Genomic DNA, 10,061 nt, shown 5'->3' with positions numbered 1-10,061 from the left:
AAATCTTATGTATACACGCAATTAGTATTGTCCTATTCATGATAGAATCAATTACTCACTACACTGCTTATTTTCATATTATTCAAGCCGAACAAGCAATTTATGCAGTAGCCATCATCTCAATACCATCCATTGAGTATTGGACAAAACCAAGCAATGATAAAAATCAATGTTGGTTTGATCCTACTACCATGTATGTAACGTCTACTTGGTCGCCGAAAGAAGCATTGCATCCATACGAAGGATATGAGAATAACTAAAAGAGTATTTAGATATAATCAATGCACGAGTATTAGGCATAATCACTCAACTTACAAGAAACCAATTTAATCACTTCATTGAAGCACTACTTAATGTAGTATTTAAAGATGTCATATTTGAAAGACAAAGTCATTGTAGGCCTTGCTTGTAACCTTGTAAAACCTAAGATTATAAGAGCATGTATTATAATTTCATCATGTTTTTAATCTTCTTTAATATCTATACAATTACAATTCAAAAAAGCTTAATATCATTACAAATATACTAAACATCTCTCTTCTATTATTATTATTATTATTATTATTATTATTAAGACTATTATTTATTTATTTATTGAAATACCACTTTTTTTTTTCTTAAACACATTTCAAGGATATATATTTTTTGAAAATCTAATATGATATATGATTTTGAATTCATACAATATACAATATATCAATATATAAATTTCAAAATCTTATTTGATACATGAATATAATACTTATGATATAATATCATACATATTTGAACTCATAAATTATATATCAAATTAGTAGAATTGCAATGATTTTTTAGGAAAACAAAAATGAATAAAAGATACAATGGTATCTTAAAAATAATCTTCAATAAACTATACTTTATTAAGTTTATTAAGAGTATAAAATTTTAAAAATATTTATTAATATTAATCATTGAAAAAAATTAATATTTCTTTTTTTTATGAAAATGAAGTTATAAACACTATAAGTTGGATATTTGGACCTAAGATAATAAAGTCTATAGCTTTAAATTATCTTATAATCAATCTATATATATATATATATATATATATATGTATATGCATAAAAAATATTCTTCTTTTACAATCTTAATCCTTCTTGTAGTTGTAAATAAGAGACATAAAATAGTATTTATTTATTGATTGATTTTTTCATTCTAAAAGAAGGTCAAAAGCCACATCATGCTTCAAACTTGTAAAGAGAGATCAACTCCACAGTCACTTATATCAAGACTTTCTCATGATCACACTGTCATGTAAAGCCCATACTTGCTGTTTTGCAAAGGCTGCAAAAAAGATTAAAGAGGAGGTTACATAGTTAAAATTTCTTTTTAAATTTTGAGCTATAAATATATTGTAGGTGAATAAGAAGGTTCTGTCTAGTTAGAATTTTTTGTGGTGGAGTTTCATTGTGGTGGGATTTTACTGTTGATGTGAATTGAATTAAAATTTCAATTCATATATAAAAACATTACAAGACACATAATGATTACTATTTGATAATGTTTAAATATGAATTTGATATATAATTTTTTTATCATTGTTAAATACAACTTAAAAAACAAAACTCTCACGATGCAACCCACCCAATTTGCCACCCACATTCAAATGTGTGTATATAAATAAATAAATACGGCCAGCAGCGGCACCGTCGGCGAAGAAATCGGGAACTTGCCAGAAAACAAACGCAGTGCCGTGCCGAAGTGTGCACGGCACACGCTACAGGATCCATTTTGCACTAAATGTGGAATGAGAACGAGAGGTTATCAGGGTCAGGGGTAGGTTAGATATTATCTGGGGTATGAGGGGCAGTTTTGCGATTATCAAGGATACAGGGGTGTTCTTGATATTTCAGCAATCTGCGGGGGCATTTTTGAAATTTTCCCTTTTTTTAATATACAAAGCAGGTAAATATGTGAAAGAGAGAGAGAAAGAGAAGTTTTTGGTTTGAAGTTCTTCAAAGAGAGAATGGCATGATTCTTGCACCCCATATGACCATCCAAGGGACGTGCTGAAAGTTATTCGTAGCCCAGGCTTGGAATGTTTGCGGTCAAAGGCTGCTGCAGTTGAATTCTAGGCTCCTTTATGGAAGAGTCCACTGCATTCAGATGCAAAATTCGAGAGTTGTAGGCCTCATGCTATTCAAGGCAAGCAACAGAATGGGTGAGAAACACATTCTCCACTGTGAAGAACTTCAAACCAAAAACTCACTAGTGTCATCAGACAGAAGTTGGCACTATGGATAAGTTCAATTCGATTGTGTCACAATGGGATGCTGTGATGTGGACAGACAGGCAGTATTTCGGGTGGTGGAACGATTGGAATTACCCACAACTACCCCAACTGAGCCTGAGTTTCATGACTTTTTCAACAGTCTATCACAAACATGACTCATGAACGCCGAGATTCAAGGTCATGTCTAACCCCCTTAGTTGGAATACTTCGTTCGTGCCCAATTTCTATGATTCAAGTTTTAAAGCCACTGGGACCCTCCCCAGGCCAACTAATTCCCTGCTGAACAAAAGCTCTGTGGTAAGTGAATGAGGAAGACTGCATTCATATGCATGCCCACCCTCACATACTCGGCGTGATGAGTACGCAGTGCCATTAACAGAAGTTGCGGCGTGGCTTGCACCCACCTTCCACTTCCAAGAGGGACGCAGTAATTGCAGGTAAAGCCTCGCGCCTCTGGTTTCGGAATCCTTTTTTAATAGTAAATATGGAGTGATTCAATGTAATCGCCCCTCTTATGGAAGTGCTGGAAGCAAGGCATATCTGATGTGGCAACTAAGATCGTTTCTGCATCGGCAGTTGCTTAATGAAGAAAAGCTTTTCAAAACCCAACTGAGAGGCGCAGCTGGCAGAGAAGTCTGTACATATCAATGTCTGTACACATCCAATTTCGACGTGCCCACAGAGGTTTGTGGCGTCGTGGGGTGGATGTAAATATACCCCGAGCAGATTCGTGAGAGAGTGAAATGAGGTTCGTCAAGGCTTCGCTTTGAGATAATGGGTCTCCGCGTCCCAGCTCTGGCGATGGCCACGCACTCTCACTCACTTCACTCACTCAGCTTCGAAGGAAAGGACGACGTTTGGCGTGGAAAGCACGCGCCCCATGGCACCATGTGAAATTAGGGTTCACGGCCATCCTGCCGCTGGCTTTGTGAACCCAACTTGGTAAATGAGGGAACGCCTCTGCTTTCCAAACGTGTAGAAAAAACTGGGTAGCATGGCATTAATGAAAGGTATGATGGAGCTACAATGGTGAACATATGTGGGCAGTAAACTATGAAAACTGGTTAAAGAATAGATTTTCGTTAGGTGTTAGTGAGAAAATGACTAGTAGTTTTGTCCTCTTCAATGTTTGATTGAAAGTGGATATTTTTATCAAACATGTGTAGAAGCGGCAACCTTGAGAAGAGATGAATTATGGATAAGTGGATTAGAATAGTTTGTAGGTTGGAGAATAGATGGTATTGGAAGAAGTGCATGAAAAATAATTTATTTTAAAGCCTTAGATTTTAATTCCTTCAGATGCGGTGTATTCTATGCAACAATACAGATTGCTTGATAGAAAAATCTTGTTAGAACGAAGGTTCTAAAAATCCTCTCCTTATTCTTTTCTTAGAATGTTTTTTTTCTTTCTAAAATTGTCAATAAGACAAGTATAAAAGATTTTATTGCATTCTACAAATTTTACTATTTGACTAATTTGTATAATTTGTTCTTTCTAATATTTTAGAATACAATTAATTTTTTAAAACATTATTATGTTAGAAGCTCTCAAATCTTGCAATAGTGTCAAAATAAAAATATTTATATAAAGCCTTCAATTAACCCTCTGTATACATTGTCGACCTCTGTTGTAACAAGGGAATAATTGCATTCAACGTGTGATTTTTTCAAACCTAGCTGCATCAAGTCTTAAATCTGACATGGAATGTCTTTAAAAAGTAATAACAGTCTGAAAGGAAAATCTGTTACTCATTGTTTTCTTTTGCCCATGTAGATTAAATACTTGGTGTGAAATTATTCTATTGTTCCTTTTATGTAGATGTGAGTATTTAACTTTTTGTTTATCATTGATAAAATTACTTAGTTTTTCTTAATCCTGTAAGATTATAAAAAAAAAAAAATGAAAAAAAGAAGAATTGTTGTAAATTTTTTTAAGAACAAGAAAATATTATATCTATATCTATATATATATTGATATAAATATTAATTTATAATTATAATTGATGATATCATTAATAAAAAAATCATTGTTTATAAATACATATATATATATATATATATATATATAGCTCAGAGTCGAAATATTTTGTGTCTTATTACTACAATTAATTTCATTAACATTTGAAGTGATTTCGGATAACTAAATTAATTATCCCTTTTTTTTTCTAGAAATATTTTTACATCTAATATGTACTTGGTATTGCTCCTTCTTAATATTATGTGATAGATGTCATGTTTATTTATTGATTGTTAATTGTTTAGTGCACTCATTAATTAATTATATTAAAAATAAGCTTTAATATCCTCACAACTAAAATATGCTCACAAAATTCTTCAAACAATTGTTTTAGAAAATTGAGATAAAATTTAAACAAAACTTTTAGTTCACGTTTGATATATTTTTTAATCAGGATGAAAAAAATCTTAAAAAACCAGACAAAAAATAAAATCAATACATAAATAAATTAACAAAAATATTTATTTATTTATTTTAAGTAAATAATTGATTCATAATATATATATATATATATATATATGCATAGAATTCTGATCTATAATTTTTTGTAAACTTGTACGATCAACAATTGCTGCCTCTCTAAAATCTTATTTAAGAAAACCTTATTATATTTAAGAACAAAACCATAGATGAAAGAAAAAGAGTATAATATTATATGAAGAGTTTATCAACCTTCTTGCTCAAGAAAAGCAAGTCGCCGCATGCCAATGCCATAAGTAAATCAATGACGGTTGTAGAAAAAGAGAGCTTTGGTGAAGAGATTAGCAACGTTATTTACAGATTCAATTTTCTTGATCTTAAGTAATTGATTAGTAATCAAATCATGGATATAACTAAAATACTTTGGATCAATATGCTTTATCTTATCTCCTTTAATAAAACCACTTTGCATCTGTGCAACATAAGTGCTATTATCTTCATACAAGATAGTTGGAGAATCATCATATAAAAATCCATAGGTTGTCTGAATGAGTTTATTGATTGATTGCAACCAAATACATTCCTAAGATGCTTTATGCAAGGTAATAATTTCTACATAGTTAGATGAAGTTATAATTATAACTTGTTTCATTGATTTCTATAATATTGCAGCTCTATGTTTTAAGAATACATAGCCTATTTGAGATTTAGCTGTTGCAATATTAGATTTATATCTTGTATTAGAATATCCAACTAATTTTGGATATGCAAATCATATGTAATATAATCCCAAATCTTCAGTACCTTTTAAATAGTATAGTAAATATTTGATGCCATTCCAATGTCATAGTATTGGATGTGCATTGTGTCTTGCAAGAACACTAACTATAAATGTAATATCTAGTCTCATAGATGTAGCTAAATATAAAAGTGCTCCAATCACTGCGAGGTATGGATATTGCTCTCATAAAATTTCTTCTTCTTCCTTACACGGATGGTATGGATCATGATCATCACGAGTAGGTCCAACCATTGGTATGGACAATAGATAAGCATCAACCATATTGAATCTTTGTAAGATTTGTCTAATATATGGTAATTGGTAGAAAAAAATTCTACCATCTGTGAGATGCATAATCTGAAGACTAATGCAAAAAGTTATTTTTTCTAACATTTTCATCTAAAATTCATGTAAAAGTAGGTTAGTAGCTGCAATACATGCAAATCTAGTATCCACTACATTAAGATCATCAATATACACATTGATGATCACAAAATCAGTTTTATCTTGTTTAATAAATAAATAAGGGATTAGTAGATCACTTACAAACTTATTTATAATTAAATAATCTTAGAGATATTGATATTACATGTGTCCAAATTCTTTTAGACCATACAAGGCCTTGTATAATTTAATACCATGATATTGTCTTGAAGTAGGTGCATTTGGAGTTCCTGTTTTCAAACTAGGTGGAACTTTCATATAAATATTTGTATTAAATGAATCATACAAATATACACTTACCACATCTATGAGACGTATCTCAAAGGTGGCATGAATTGCCATTCTAATAATATATCGGAATGTAATTGAATCCATGACTAAAAAATTTGTGGATTCATAATCAATACCAAATCATTGGATAAATCCTTGAGCAACAAGACAAGCTTTATAGCAGATTATTTGATCCTTAGTATCTCGCTTGTGTACTAATACCATCTTATATCCCACAGGGCAAGAAGTAAGAGTGTTCAAAATTGGACCAAAGACTTTTTTCTTATGCAAAGAAGCATATTCTTCTTTGATGGTACTTTTTCATTTTAACCAATCAAAGCAATGCATCACTTCCTAAATGGTTTGAGATTCAAAATCTTCTTTCTCGTAAGAAAGAGCTTCTGCCATCATAAATACAAATGATTCATCTATTATAATAGATGGTCTATTCCAAAGGTCATTTGTAGCACAATATAGAATAGATAATTTTGTACTCAACTTTATTTTATTCCTCCTAATTTTAAGATTTTCTATAGCCTAAAGTGAAGGTATAATATGCATGGACATATTGCCATTAATTGATGGTCCCATAGTTTAGTAGGAACTTCTACAAAAATAATACCAAAATCACCACATGTTATAGCTTTCTTCTTTTGTGGTTGCTTATTTGATCTATGAGTCCTTTTAATTGCTAATATTTTAACTTGAAGTATATTTGTTAATGGTATTGTAATTTGAGTGGATTCATTTTGAGCCTCATTAATTGGAACTCTTATAATCTGAGGCATATCATTGAAGCCATCAAGTATTTTATTTGCAATCCATTTTAGATACAAAATCTTGGCAACTTCACTTTCAGCTAAAGATGTTCTAAGATCAAGATTCATTGTAAATGTTTTTGGTACTCCAAATACAAGTAGTGTATTTCTTTGTTGATTAAATATTCTTCTTTGAAGAGATGGAAATGTATTCTCTTCAAAACAACAATTTTAGAAACATGCATGTAATAATGTGCTAGTTGATAGATCAATTATATGAATAATACTTAATGAATCAAAACCAATATATATGCCTTCTCGTTGATAAGCTCTAATTGTATGCCATTGAGGTTTTGGTATTGGAATCCAAGTACAATAATCAAACATCCATAAAAGAGATATATTTAGAATACGACTTAAAATGAGCTCTTGTGGTATAATAATTTCAAGAAAGAAGAGAGAGACATATTAATGCTGCAGCATGCAAAACTGCATGACTCCACATAGATGCAAGTAAATTTGCATGAAGAAGGAGTGGCCAAGTAATGAGTTTTATATACTTTATAAATAACTTTGTAAGTCCATTTTGAGCATGTTCATATAGAACACAATATGCCAATTCAATCCTTGTTGTAGTACAATAGTCTTCAAAGGACTTTGATGGAAATTCTTTTGCATTATCCATATACAATGTTTTGATAGGATAATCAAGAAAATGTGCTAAAAAATAAATAAGCATAGATATAAGATTAGCAAATATCATATTTTTGAGATGATAATAATGAAACATGTGATTGTTTGCTTGATGCATTAACAAAGACCAAAAAATAACGAAATGGTTCAGATATTGGATTAATAGGACTACAAATATTACCATGCAATCTTTCTAGCATTGGTGGTAATTCTTATGGAAGTTTCCAAATTAAAGACTGAGCGATCATCTTATCTTGCACACATGTATGATGTAATTTTATAGAATCTATATTTTTAGGTCTTAAATTATATCCAATTATACATAGAATTATCTTTCAAAATAATATAGATCCTACATGTTCCAATCATCCATGCTAAAGAGAAACATGACTCTCTATAATAAATGATGCAAAATTAAATATAATAGGAGGCCAGATTACAATCCAATATAAACCATTTATCACAACAAAGGCTTTTTCTATAACTTTATGGTTCTATTTAAGAACCAAAACCTCCTGCCTATCTAGAATTATAGTTGAGAGGTGATAACCATTGGCATGCATATCTCGATAGCTGATGAGACTCCAAAGTATTGAGAGTGCAAACATTACATGTTCATATTTTATGATAGAGCCCGTAGGCAGTTTTACCATTATTGATCCTTCTTAGAAATAAAACGTATTTATTCCAGCCATAGTCATTAAATTTTTAGTTTGCTAAGTTGAAGATTTTTTAATAAAAAATTGTTTATCCCTCAAGATAGTATGTGTTATTGTAAAATCAATGAATACATTATTTGATTCATCATTAGAGGTTTTGTCATTCACATAAGCCTCTAAATCATCAATACTAATTGAATCCATAGATGCATCTATGGTATGAGCTTCATGAGCCTCAACTCAAAGTTTCTTATTTTTTTGGAACATTTTAACAAAGTGTTTTGAAGTATAGTATGCATGTGCCAAATGTCCAATCATTCCACATTTATAGTAAGAATGCATCTTTGATTTATGTTTTCTATTATAACTAGTTGTAGAATATTTATTCTTTCTATATGGGTGAAAATAGTCATGACCATGATTGACTTGGTACTTATGAGTATTTTTTCCATGTTTGCATAATTGTTTCTTAGACTTTATCAAATTACCAAGTTACCAAGTTCTGATGCATCCTTCCTCACTCTACCGCATACCCTTATTTTTTATGGAATAAATAAATTTAAAAAAAAAAAAAAAAAAAACTAAATGATTTTTTTAACATTTTTGATTTTAAGTTCCAATTTTATCATTCTACTTGGCTTTATATTTTAAGATACATTTTTTCAACGTTTTCTTCATGAACTTATATTTTTGTTCATAAATTTATTTATAATGAGTGGTTCAACATCCTCAACTACCTCTACTATGTTTTCAACTATCACCAATACATTTCAACATTTTTAAGCTCTTCTATTTTCACTATTGGTTGCTGATGGAAAAAATTATCTATTATGGATAAAAATGGTAAAAATAAATTTATTTGCAGAACAACTATCAAATACAAATCTATTTGAAGAATCTCTTACTATAAGTACTTCAATTCCTCTTGCTATTCATTGGAAAGCACTTCTTTTCCTTTGTCAACATCTTGAATGTGCATTGTAACATTAATATTTAGGAATGCAAGATCTAACCAAGCTTTGGAAGAATCTTAAATCTAGATTTGATCATCAAAAGACCATTTTCTTTCTATGTGCATCTCATGATTGGACACATTTAAGTATCTTGGATTTTTTAAATTTAAATGCTTTCAGTAGTGAAATATATCGTATTGTCTCGCAACTATGGATATGTGGACAAATCATCTTTGAAAAAGAAATGATTGAAAAAATTATCTCTACATTTCTTCATACATTAACTATACTTATACAACAATATAGAAATATGAAATTTTAAAGTCATCATGATCTCATGTCCTATCTAATTCTTATGAAGAAAAAAAACAAGCTACTATTGCATAATGCAGAAGCTTGTCTTATTGGAACCTCGGTTCTAGAATATCATGTACTTGATATTCTAAAGTCTAAGAAACAATTATGCAAACATGGAAAAAATACTCATAAGTACCAAGTCAATCATGGTCATGACTATTTTCACCCATATAGAAAGAATAAATATTCTACAACTAGTTATAATAGAAAACATAAATCAAAGATGCATTCTTACTATAAATGTGGAATGATTGGACATTTGGCACATGCATAATATACTTCAAAACACTTTGTTAAAATGTTCCAAAAAAATAAGAAACTTTGAGCTGAGGCTCATGAAGCTCATACCATAGATGCATCTATGGATTCAATTAGTATTGATGATTTAGAGGCTTATGTGAATGACAAAACCTCTAATGATGAATCAAATAATGTATTCATTGATTTTACAATAA

General features: G+C 30.3%; 1 long non-coding RNA gene across 1 annotated transcript; it reads right to left on the bottom strand.

Moving 5' to 3' along the window:
* Positions 1-694: 694 nt before the first annotated feature.
* LOC112276925 (uncharacterized) lies at positions 695-2,835 on the bottom strand. Its single transcript, XR_002968204.3, has 3 exons — positions 2,659-2,835; positions 1,606-2,157; positions 695-1,305 (listed from the first exon to the last, which is right to left on the bottom strand). It is a non-coding gene; the product is annotated as an uncharacterized LOC112276925 (long non-coding RNA).
* Between the last annotated feature and the right edge of the window lie 7,226 nt (positions 2,836-10,061).

This window comes from Physcomitrium patens, chromosome 24, assembly GCF_059467195.1.
Source record: "Physcomitrium patens ecotype Gransden chromosome 24, ASM5946719v1, whole genome shotgun sequence".
Classification (NCBI taxonomy): domain Eukaryota; kingdom Viridiplantae; phylum Streptophyta; class Bryopsida; order Funariales; family Funariaceae; genus Physcomitrium; species Physcomitrium patens.
The sequence above is the reverse complement of the archived record's forward strand: the minus strand, read 5'-3'. Positions and strand labels throughout refer to the sequence as shown.